This window comes from Chelonoidis abingdonii, chromosome 8, assembly GCF_003597395.2.
Source record: "Chelonoidis abingdonii isolate Lonesome George chromosome 8, CheloAbing_2.0, whole genome shotgun sequence".
NCBI lineage: Eukaryota > Metazoa > Chordata > Testudines > Testudinidae > Chelonoidis > Chelonoidis abingdonii.
The window spans coordinates 32229553-32241950 of NC_133776.1; the positions used below are offsets into that span (position 1 = coordinate 32229553).

The 12398-nt window shown below is 39.3% G+C and overlaps 1 long non-coding RNA gene across 1 annotated transcript; it reads right to left on the reverse strand.

The window, feature by feature from the left end:
- Positions 1 to 999: 999 nt before the first annotated feature.
- LOC142047230 (uncharacterized) lies at positions 1000 to 10806 on the reverse strand. The gene is made up of 3 exons (XR_012656428.1): positions 10527 to 10806; positions 7633 to 7796; positions 1000 to 2231 (listed from the first exon to the last, which is right to left on the reverse strand). It is a non-coding gene; the product is annotated as an uncharacterized LOC142047230 (long non-coding RNA).
- Between the last annotated feature and the right edge of the window lie 1592 nt (positions 10807 to 12398).

A 12398-nucleotide genomic window follows, 5' to 3' on the forward strand; every position in this document is an offset into this window, starting at 1 on the left:
TACACAGGTTATCTTGATGGATGACACAGTGAAATTTGACTGTCAGGTGGCCAATTTGATCTTCAAGTAACTTTACAAATCCCTTCTGTTTTCTGACTATGGCAGGAGCACTATCTGTTGTCACACAAAATATTTTTCTGCTTCTCTCTGGCTGGCTTTGAAGTGGAAAGCGCTGCTTCTCTCCGGCTGCATGGCTGCCCCTGCTCCTCCTGAGTCCTCTGGCCTGTGCTCGCTGGGCTGCATTCTGAAAGGGGCTTTAGAGCTGCAGGCCAGGGCCCCGGGGCCCCTTAGCCCAGGGCCCTGCGGCCCCTAAATCCCCTGCATTCTGGGTGGCCCTGCCTGCCAGGGGCTGGGGGGCAGCTTTCCTGCTCACTCGCTCCCAGAAACTCCTAAGCACCGCCAAACAGCTGTAGGGAGGAAGGGAGGGGGAGGAGGCGGAGAACAGGAACTTCTGCAATGCTCCCTTGTAAAGTCAGCCAAACGACCGACGTTATAAGGGAGCATTGCACAAATTTAAACAAGTGTGTTCCCTAATGGAGCAGCAAAGTAACTTCAAAACAATGTTAAGCGGGATGATGGTAAGTGAGGAGTTACTGTATTAATTTTATTTGTTTCTTATTTCATGACTGTTTTTATATATTTAATTATACTGTACCTTTTGTCTAGATTCTAAAACAGTTAAATAGAAATTTTAATATGTTGTCATGATCATTTCTAGCAAAATAATTAAAATAAAACAAACTTAATGGTCCTGAATGTGTTGGCGTAAGTGACTGGCTCAAGTCATTCTGAAAATCAAAACATCTACACCATAATATATAAAAGTGAACCAAGTAGTATATTATCAATTAGGTACAAAGATTTTATTGCCAGTGGTATTCATCTATTATTTCTTTTTTTATGTGATTTTTTTCTCTGTCATTTTTTCTATGTGATATTTTCTGTGATTCATAAGATATTTTTTTTCTTTTTTAAGAGTTATTCTTGCTTTCCAAGATCAGTCTTTGGCCTGGTAATACTCAGAATGAACGGTAAAAAAGGATGGCCTCTGCTAACTTTCAATGAAGGTTCCATAAAAAGTGTATATTGCATGGCAAAGTAATCTGTCTCCATATCTGTATGCTCAAATAGCTGGCTGGTTGTAGTTACCCTTATTATTGAAACTCTGGATCTACTTTTCTTTAATTTGGAAAATATACATATTTTTAAATATAAATCTGGTTCAAGACAGTTTTGCATCAATAATATAATGTAGAGAATATCACTTAAAATGCTAAGATTATGTGATATCACTGTGTCAAGTATCAGAGGGGTAGCCACGTTAGTCTGGATCTGTAAAAGCAGCAAAGAGTCCTGTGGCACCTTATAGACTAACAGACGAATTGGAGCATGAGCTTTCGTGGGTGAATACCCACTTTGTCAGATGCAAGATGATATCACTGGGTGCTCAACACCTGCAAATAAAATCAGTGCACCTTTGTTTGGGTACCAAAATTTAGATAGCAGGTTTTTAAAATATTGTTATGGGACGGGATTTCAGGTGTTCTAAATAATCATAGCTCCATTAACTTCAGATGAGTGAATGGCACTTACGAGTTAATCACGAGTGATTTCAATGGCACTATGACAATTTACACTAGCCAAGCATTTGCCCTGATACCTCTTCTCACCTCTCATTTTTGTATTGTTTACTGGGCAACAATAGAAGAAGGCGAGAAGAAAAGGGCAGAAGAAGGGGCAAGTGGGTGAATGGAAAGGCGATAAACTACAATGGGGGAGGAGACTGTAGGGTAATAGTAAGGCAAGAAATTAGTTAAGAGTGGTGAAACAAGCTTTTTGGTGATTTCTTAGTGTCAGGAAGTATTATTTCTAAGCAGTGTAGACATATTGTCTGGGTAAAACTTATCCTCAACAGGAAAATCTTTAACAGCCCACACAGCTCTTAAAATTTTATTCTGAAGGGTCTGAACATCACATGCCATAGTACACATCTGTCTTTGCTCACTAATCTTCAGGCTAGTGGCAAGTTGATATGTTGTACAATTTTCAGTGGCCTGAGACTGTTTTCAATCATCTTCATTTCATTTTGAAGGCGTTTGTTTTCATTACTCCTGTGATCAATGCACCAGGGTACTCTCAGGGAGCTGCAGTCTCTGAAAGTCTAAAGACAGCGTTCCCAGACCTATTGTAAATTAATGATATTGGTATCAGTCTTCTCCACAGCATTCTTCCTGGAAGGAAACAGACACAGATAACTTCTGGAAACGAAAATCACTGAAGGAATGAAGAAGGGAATAGGATTGAGGTAATGTCATCGTGCGTTTCGTTTGAGCTGGTTTGGGTTGAAAAGTACTACTATTCTACAAGTACAAGTGTCAGATCCAACAGGCACTTCTCAACATCACCGGTTTTTATTTTTTCTGTTTGCAGAAGATTTTAGCAACCTAGTCACAGAAATGTAAATGAAAACACTTTACTGTGTATAATGTACAATCTAAGTGGTTTTAAATTTAAATTCTAATGAGTGAGTCACATTGCACTGACACTTCGTGCTTTGCATCCAGAAGCTCAGCATATGTGTCAAAGAGGAGATCACTTAATTAATCTCTCACTGAAATGCTGAATTAACTAGGACACTGGGGCTCATGCCCATCTCCTGTAAAAAACAAACAAACAAAAACCAAAAAAACCAAAGGATTTTAAATTAGGCTGCAATTGTACATCTCATCCAAAAATGATATCTTCAGCAACACTCCCCCATATTCAGTCCTGATTCAGAGGAAAGTGCTACCAACTGAATCAATAATGCCATTTCCAATAGCCCCTATGTTTCCCAGGAAAGTTTTCCATTCAAATACTGAACAGCCCCTGCTTGGTTTCTGAAATCTGACTCCAGATCACAGCCTGGGGCGGTATGGCGGCTGACATGTAAATGTGAAAGCAAATATTGGTCTATTTTCTGATTTACAATCCAAAGCAGCTTCCTTCTAGAACTTGGAGAATATAGCAGCGAGAAGCAGTGTTGTAGAGCATTTTTCTATTGATTAAAATGACATATTTTCCAGTTCACGTTCCAAAGCTAGTTTCACAGTAGTTCCTCTTATCAATCACTGATACATCTTGTGCTAGACAGATGATTTAAAAAAAAACAGAAGAAAAAAGGAAAAAAAAATAAGCAATGGCCTGCCCAGGTTAAAACATCAATAGTTTCATCCTGTGATTTTGAATCAATTTCTGCAGACAAGGTCAATTAAGTTACATACTTTCGGTGCTGTACTCTGGCTGACAATCTGCTGGTTATAATGCAAGAACTCAAGGGCTTAAATAGATTTTTCTGGCATAGAATGCCATCTGGCACCAAACACAATCTTATAAATACTGTTCCTTTGCTCTGCTTTTACAGAGCTAGTGACTACATAATTGCAAGTTTTGTCAATTTTCAGTAACAGACTTAGTTTGATAGCACCTGTCTGAACAAAAGATATTGAAGTCTATGTTGCCAGAGGCAGATGCTTTGCAATCCAAAACTTCAAATTATAATTGCAGCTCCCATGAAGGAAAATTCTCTAGCATAGGAAATGCTGTGTAGTTTCATTCCTTTGCAATACAATTAAAAGCTTAGCAAGATTCAGTTTCTTTGCATGAGGAATTGCATTCATGGTTGGCTTCTCTCTTAGTATTAAACGAAGTATTACCTTAAATAACAATGAAGTGGATTCAGTATTACTGGGCCACATTCTGATTAATTTACACTGGTGCAAAAGAGATTGGAATCTGATTTTAAGAACTGAAGCACTACTTGAATGAGCATCACACAGGCAGGTGCTACATAAGCTTTCCCAAACAGCACTACCAAGTCATCTCAGTGTTGACATGCTACATACTTGGGTCTCTTTTGCCTACCATTCTGCATTGTGCAGTAATATGGTGGTGTGCACAAATAGGGGACACAGATTAAATAATTTAATTCTTTCACTTGTGACCCAAGTCACAAGTTGACCTTCAGTCTCCAGAAAGGAAAGGCTAGTGAACCATCCTACTGCACCACTTAATCCCACTCAATCAACTTTTCAAAGATTTTGCTGAAAGTTTCAGTTACTATGTTGAAAATCTCCTGTCCTGACAGCTTGTAGACATTGACCTCATTGGGAAAATAAAACTGCAGAGATTCTGTGATAAGGGCACCATTATTAGTGAAGCTGATGTACTGATACACCAACTAATCAAACACTTTTATAATCACAAGTTTTCAGCTCTGACACACATCTATAAAACAAAGGATTCCATCACATTTATCTTCTACCAGATTTAGCTGAATATGCCTCAAAAAACTTATTTGACATGACAATGTTTTTGTGTCAGTGGAAACATTTTTTTTAATACAGCACAGCTAGAATTCACTTCACACTACACTGATGTGCAACAAATGTATATGTATCCTACATTTTTCACTATCCTTTTAGACTTCTAGAGTATAAAACATTCTGCAAAAATTAGAGAAACCTATTAGATCAGATTCTGATTTTTAAATGGGTTTAAATCCAAACAAACTCCAATGAAGTCAACAGATTTGATGTCATTGGGAACAGAACCTGGATCATTGATTATAGCAAAGGATATTCTAACTGAATCTCCCAGAAGATTCTGAACATATGTCGTACTTTTGTGGAAGTGACAATTACTGCATCTGTGCAGAGATTTTTCTGTACAACACTATAATCCTTTACCATTTAGGCAGTGTTATTGGCAAGTCCCCAGCTTTCTGTAATTCTGCAGTTACAAAATTGCCATTCTGCCACAGAAACCTCCATGGACCTTGAAGCAAGCTAAAAATGAAGGGCCATATGGTCCTAACCATAGCCCAGCATGTAAGAGAGCAAAGGCTCATTACTTGTCCAAGACCAAGGTTGGGGTGGTCAGAGCAGAAGGAAAGGCAGTTAAAGGAAATTAACTTTCGGCATAGCCATTTTTCTGCCACAATAGAATCTCAACAAAGCACGAACCTGGCCTGAGAAATGGAATCATACAATTAATCGCTTGCTCCCCTTGGAAAATGTCCTAAGTTGCATGACAATTCATAATATTAATGCTGAGCACTTATAAGTGAATATTATCTAAGGATCCCAAAGCCCTTTACAGGCATCAATAAATGAAATCAACACGCCTATGGGGTAGGAAAATGTTATTCTCCCTATATGAAGAGCATGGCAAAGCCAGGGATAGATTCCTGGTCTCCAGACTCCCAGGTCTGGGCTTTAGACATAAGAATATGCTTCATTCCTTTTGGTGCATATGTTAAGGCTTCAGCATTTACTTTCTTTCTGTTGTTTACTCACACCAGCAGGAAGAGTTCAAGTACTCGTTTGGATTGGGGGAATAAAAGACAACACTGCATGTGAGCACGTCCTGCTGCCAGTGTTGGGTGGGAATGAAAGCTAAACATTGCACAAGCTTCTTTTTGTCTTCAGGGTTTAGTACAATGTTCTCTTGAACCCTTATGCTCCACACAGCTAGATAACCATTCCCTCATCCACATCTGTATTGATGCTAGTCCTGACATTAAGGGGTGTGGTTTATTTCCTGTTCCCAGAAATCCACTCCCTTTTCATTCTCCCTTATAGTGCTTTTTCAAGGGGAAAAGACATCCCAATGAAATCATTTGTCTCTTCACAAAACAGAGATGGGACCAAATGCTGGATTCTTCATCCTGTAAACATTCTGAACACTACCTTGATGCTGGTGTCAGAAATATCAGACACACTCCAGTAAAATGCTATCAGCTTCACAATCAGCGTAAGCAAAAGCAAGACAAAAAAATTAAAAGTCGGGAGCACAAAGGCCTTGTATTTCAAAGCCTTTAAAATTATGCTGCTAGATTTCTGAACAACATTTTGATACTTTTTAAAGGAGGGTCCCCTTCTTCACTTTTTGTTAGTCCTGTGTGCGTGCGTGCGTGCGTGCGTGTGTGTGAAGGAGGAAGGAAGTACTGCTATTAAAAAACTCAACCTTTAGAAGAGCTATTTAATAGCAATGCTTTCCTCTCCCATTTAATAACAGCATATTGACTTTTCTATTTGATTTTAACACAAGCCCAATAGTGCTGTTGTGAATTGTTGGTGTCTGATGCTCACAGAAATGGAGAGTGGATATAAAATCCAGCACTTGCGGTAGTTCTGAAATGTTGTCTGGAATTCATAAACATTTCAATATTTCTGTGAAATGACTCTCATGCTCTATTTAAACATTCTGGCCAAGATTTTCAAAAAAAAGTGCCTAAAGTTAACCTTCTAAATCCATATTTAGGCACTTGAATAAAGGGCCTCATTTTCAAAAGCACTGAGCACTCAGCAGCTCCCACTGAAGTCAGCAAACAAGACAAGTGGCAAGAACTGGCTCCCACTGTTTCAAAGTGGTGTCATTGTTTTAAACAAGTGTCACTGTTGGATTTACACCACGTATGTATAAGAAGAAAAGCAAGCTTAAACAGGGGAAAAAATGTAAATGGTGCAAAAAACAATCAGTTTTTATGAATCATTATGCATCTTTTTGCCAGGCAATCGTCCATTTCTTGTATGTCTTATCCCCCCTTTCAAGGGGTTTTACATTGAACCAATTTGGATGGAATCTTCCTGAAATAGAAAAATAAACAGTACTTGCTAAATCATCTCTTGTTGGTCCACAGAGTTTTATGAAGAGTCCCTCCCTAGTATTCTGGGAACCATTCAAGAAAGGAGAGTTAGATTTGAAGAGTTTACAGAAGCTCAGCTGGTATTGTGTATATTTTATCCTTTTTTCTTTTGAGATGTTAAGAACGTCCATACAGGGTCAGACCAATGGTCCATCTAGCCGAATATCCTGTCTTCTGACAGTGTCCAACACCAGGTGCTTCAGAGGAAATGAACAGATCAGGCAATCATCAAATGATCCATCCCCTGTCACTCATTCCCAGCTTCTGGCAAAAAGAGGCTAGGGACACTTCAGAACATGCTTTTGCATCCCTGACCATCTTGGCTACCAGTCACTGATGGACCTATCCTCCATGAATTTATCTAGTTCTTTTTTGAACCCTGTTATAGTCTTGGCCTTCATAACATCCTCTGACTAAGTGTTCCACAGGTTGTATGTCAAGGTTCCTTCTATGGAAACCTTTTGTTTGTCAGTAATCTCCCAAAGCGAGAAAGTGCTTAAAATGCATACAACACTATAATTGCAGCAGGTCACCACAAAGAGAAACCTACTGGCTAACTTTTGTTCTGGCACTTGCCAAAATCTATGGTTTACTCTGCATATTAATATAAGTAGTTGAAATGAGGCCGCCATACAGCATAACAAAATGATAGATTTGTGTTCAAAATGGCTAGCAGCAGCTGGTTTACACACTTAATTTTTGTAATATGGAATCTCTAAACCATATCAGCAGATTATTCCTTTCATGCCCCAGAGTTCGAGAATGGAAATTAATCCCCAAACAAATCTCCTCAAATTGTTTAAAATGAATTCTGTTTAGCTAGCTAGCTACTGATTTGGGCTAATCCCTGTCATATCCAAATTCCTTCTTAAAAGCCAAATATGTTTCAGTGGACTTTATCTAATATCCAAAATAATATTACATTTTCTTTACAAAAACTCTACTTTAAAAAAAAATCAAAATAATGGGTTGAGGGATCCAGTCAGTTCTCCATTGCCATATAATCCTTCTTCATCCTGTCTACTGTCACTTTAACCAACTCACACTGCCCGGAACACCTCTGCCCTGGACCAATGTATGGGGTATCAGGTCTGGGGTTTTCTTCAGCCTGTTTGGGAAAATGAAAAACAAAAAATGGCTTGCTTCAGCCAGAAGAAAGCATCATATAGTTCTTAAATTACAAAGCATCCTGTAAACAAGGACAGTTTGCCGCTTCTTTGCTCTCAGCCCAGGCCTGTACTCTATCTGAACTTGTTTCCATCATGAACAGAGTAACAGTAGGAGAGACAGAACTTCCTCTTCCTTCAGAGCCCTCTCCCAGCTTGCCGTTGACTCCTCTTTACACCTCTGATCTGGCAAGCTCCTACTTAATTTCTTCCCTACAGAACTTAGTGTGGGTATGTACCCCGCCCTCACCACAAACTCCTTATATAATATATTATTGTAATTTCCCCACAAAAACCTCTCTCTTCCCCCACCGTACAACACACATACACTAAAAGGCACTTCTCAGCAAGGCCAACAGAACAAGTCTGCAGTTGATAGGCCAAACTGTTTCGTACCAAACTGAACCAAACAAATTAGTCAATGGCTTTAAACATGACTTTAAAACACCTTTACTGATTTCCTTCTCAAACTTCCCAGAAAAATCCAACCATGGGATGAGACGTTGCATGTGAAATCTGAAGGATCGGTTTCTTTCTAGGGATGTTGTTGGGAGGACTGGAAAAGTCAGATTTACAGTGAGAAACTACTGCCACTCTATGACCCATATAATGTATCTCCTCTCACACATTTCTCCCATTGTCCTAGAAATTTGAAAATATAAAACATGGAAGCATAACATTACAGTTAAATTACAGTATCTGTTTTCCAACTTCAATTTTCTGTATTTTTTCCCCAAATTCATAGCTGCTAGATAAAAGGGCAAAAGTCTGTGACGAGATGGATACTTATGTTGGCAGTTTTACTTCTTTTGAAACCTTTAACAAAATATCTTTTTTTAAAAGGCAATTAGCATGCAAGAGGCAGATGTAACCAAAAAAATGACTTTCTTTCAGAGCTAATAACTGTGACTTTTTCTCCACTTCTGGTATGTCTCGTAACAAAATGCCGTATTCAAAACCAGACTTCTAAACACACAAATGAAATAATCTGTGCCTTGCTGGCAGTTTATTCCACATTCACAAAAAGAACCTTTGAGTCTGCACATTAATTAAACCTGGCAAACATGTTTAATTATGTAATATCTCCACTTTTAACTCTTAAAAAATCTTTCTTTTTCTCATGTGGAATGTATGTAGAGTAGCATTCACAGACTGTTTCTCTATACTCCATGGAGGTCAAAAGGGGTAGAAACAACAGCAGAAGAAGTGCCAAACCCCTATTACTGTTTTAACTCCAAATCCAGTAGAAACCAGCTGACTAGGAAACTGCGAACTGTCCTCTTTTACAAAGAACTTGTCACTGCAATCTATGCCTTTGTCACCTCCTGGGTATACTTCTGCAACTCACGCCAACTTGGGGTAAATATGAGTGCCACACAGAGACTGCAGTTTGTACAGCACTGTTCACTGTGGGACTGAATTCAAAGTCTTGGTCCTAGTCTAAGTGGGTTAGGACCTGGGTATCTCACAGACTATTCCAGCATCCACAATGTAGCAAGAGATCTGTGCTCTGCAGACACAGTATAGTAAGAAAAGTGTAGGTTTAGACTTTCACACAGCATGGGTAGTGCATTCTCAGTGGAAGGTCTCCAGCTGTGACCTCTGGAGAAGATGAGACAGCACTGACAATATTCGGATGTAAATCCAAGGTGCACCTTTTTGCCAACACTTTCTCATGATAAGAACAGCTTCTCATGGCCTGCATCCAATGGGAATGGAAAGTGATTTAAAAGAGAGCATTGAGAGAGAAAAAGAAGAAGATGACAGAGAAAAAAAATAAGGACTGTGTGACACCATGAAGCTGCAGTATTTTGTGAACAACAAGAGCTAGAAATGAACATTTGATACCATTAGAAATCTGGGGTACTTTGATGCTTTGTACCAGAATGTTTTCAATTTGCTTACTTTCAGGGAAAATTAGAATAAGGGCTCTATTTTGGCTTTTACAAGTAGAGCCTAAGTTTAAAGCAGACATGGTAGTGTTGCATCAGTCTCTGAGAGACATTTTGGCTTGCTCAGTTGGGTTACCTCCAGGAGCTCTGATGATTATCCACCACAGAGGGAACTGTGATTTTGACCAAGTGCATTGTACATGAACCTCTGTGTGGTTCAGTGTGGGTGGGAGACTGGCAGAGCCACTGCTTCACCCAGCCTTATCTGGTGTGTCTAGAGTTAAACACACCTGGACCTTACACACCATGATGACAAGGACTGAGAGTGTGGCTGTCCCTTGAATAGTTGTGCAGTGAGTAGGGATCTTTTAATGCGTTCTTTCCTTCATGCCCACCCAGGGTAACCAGACAGCAAGTGTGAAAAATCAGGACAGGGACTGGGGGGTAATAGGAGCCTATATAAGAAAAACACCCAAAAATCGGGGCTGTCCCTATAAAATCAGGACATCTGGTCACCCTATGCCCACTATACAGTGCAAGCTACAACCTAACCCTAAGCCTACACTTTGTCTAACACTAATAGCCGATGGTATTTTGAATTTCTCATCCCATTTTTTGGATGTGGAAAATAATAACACCATTTTCTGAATGGCAGAATATAATTTCCCTATAAATTATAAGAGAGCAGCATTGCACATCTCCTTAATAAAGAGTACATGAAAAATCAAAAATACATTGTATGCAAACACTAGCAGAATAGGAGACAAAATTCTCATATACCTTTTAGAGATCAAACAGTCCAGTTTATGCACAGCTCCATTCAGCTCTGCGCTGTGGGTGCAGGTCTACAGCCAGGATTTGGCCCTGAGAGACGAGAAGCCCAATTCTGCAAAACTAGCTCAGAGAAAATTCCCAGCGAAATCTCTGGATTCCAAGATTTTTGTATATTTCAGGGACCTGTGCAGTAATCGACAAGCAGATTGGATGGATAACATCACATAGACATGCAATGGAGAAGAAACTACTTGTGAGATTTCAGCAACAATCACCCAGTGCTTTGAATTCTGCAGTTAGGCTGAGGAAAGAAATTCCAAGAGCTCCCACTGTTTACCAGAAACACAAACAGCACAGAAACACAAACAGCAGTTCAGGAGAGGCCCTGAAGAACACTGTGTACTATTCCCTTTCAGGGGTTTTCACTGTGCTTCAGAAATTGAAAGAATCTGGGATTTCTTCAGTGTGATGGTATCTGGGGAATGAATACAGGTGAAAACCTCCCTATACAACTGAGTTCAGTGGGATGCAGTGTAAGACTTATTAAATCCTACCGCTACAATTGCAATATTTCGCTTTTTCCCTTTGCAAATGCTAAAATCAATAGAGTCCATTTTGGCTCAAGAGTTTGGAAGATGGTTTTAGATTCAACAGTAGCTATTTTAGGTACTTGTTTGCTTTTGTAATATGTACTCAGTTGAATACAAATATTTGGAAGTGGCAATTTTTCATATGAAAACCAAGCATGAATAGAGTGTATGTCCCATCTCTATTTTTCTTCCGCAAAACTCTAGCACAGTTATGTGTGGTGAAGGTCTGCAAGGGGACTGCTTCCATAAAGTAAAGCTTCATTCAATTTGCAGCATTACTGAGGTAAGGATGCTAAGGGGTTTTATATTGAGTGATTGTGCAAATTTCAGATGGAAAAATGTGTTTAAAGGGATGTATAAATGCAGCAGGCACCGTATAATCCAGCCAGTGCAGATCAGACCTTAGCAACTGGGTGTCATCTGTGTATTGCTGGCACTTCAGTTCATGTTGTCTCAGCTTCATATAGATGTTGGATAACAGGAGGGGGAGGAATGAACAATAAGTGAGGACTCTGGAGGCAGGGGAATGGTTGCCCAGAACAACAAGTAGTATATGTTCTCTAGGGACTAGCCCACAAAAATAAGTGGAAAAAGAAGTGATTTCTCTATAACTGACAATTTTTTAAACCAAGTTTGCATTTTTTTTCTTATATGCTCTAGGAATTATTTTGAGGAAGTTCTATGCCCTGGGTTATGCAGGAGGTCAGGCTAGATGATTACAATGATCCATTCTGGCCTATGAATCTATAAGTTACAAAAACAAATAAAATTTCTGAGGGGCATTTCTTTTGGTGAAGATGTTCTTGAATAGGGTTCCCACCAGAGTACAATTCTCCCTGTGTTACTCCAAATAGAACAGTAATAGTTCACCAAGGGGGAAACCTCGCTTGGAAATTTCTTCACTAGTCAGCCTCATAATAATGGAAAGAACTCCAGGGACCCTGCCAAGAAGTGGCAGTCTCGATAGGCAGAAGATCAGCATGTTATTAACCCCTTCAATAGGAACAACCTATTAACAATGTATAAATCTTTCATTAGGAAAGTTCATTCTCATGTGGCTATTTCTAAATGGAGACAACAGTGAAACACCTTTCCCTGAAAAAGACAAGCACATTTCAGTTTTGTGATTCTGCTGTTTTAAAAGAAGACACTCCCCACCCCCAAGCAATGTGGAGTTTTTGATCATAGAAGTGGCTGAGAACTCATTTCTGCAGTAGTCCTAAAGTGGTTATTATTATTTAATTCAGTCTCTATAGCAATCTACTCATTGGTATCCAAGTTTTGTTAA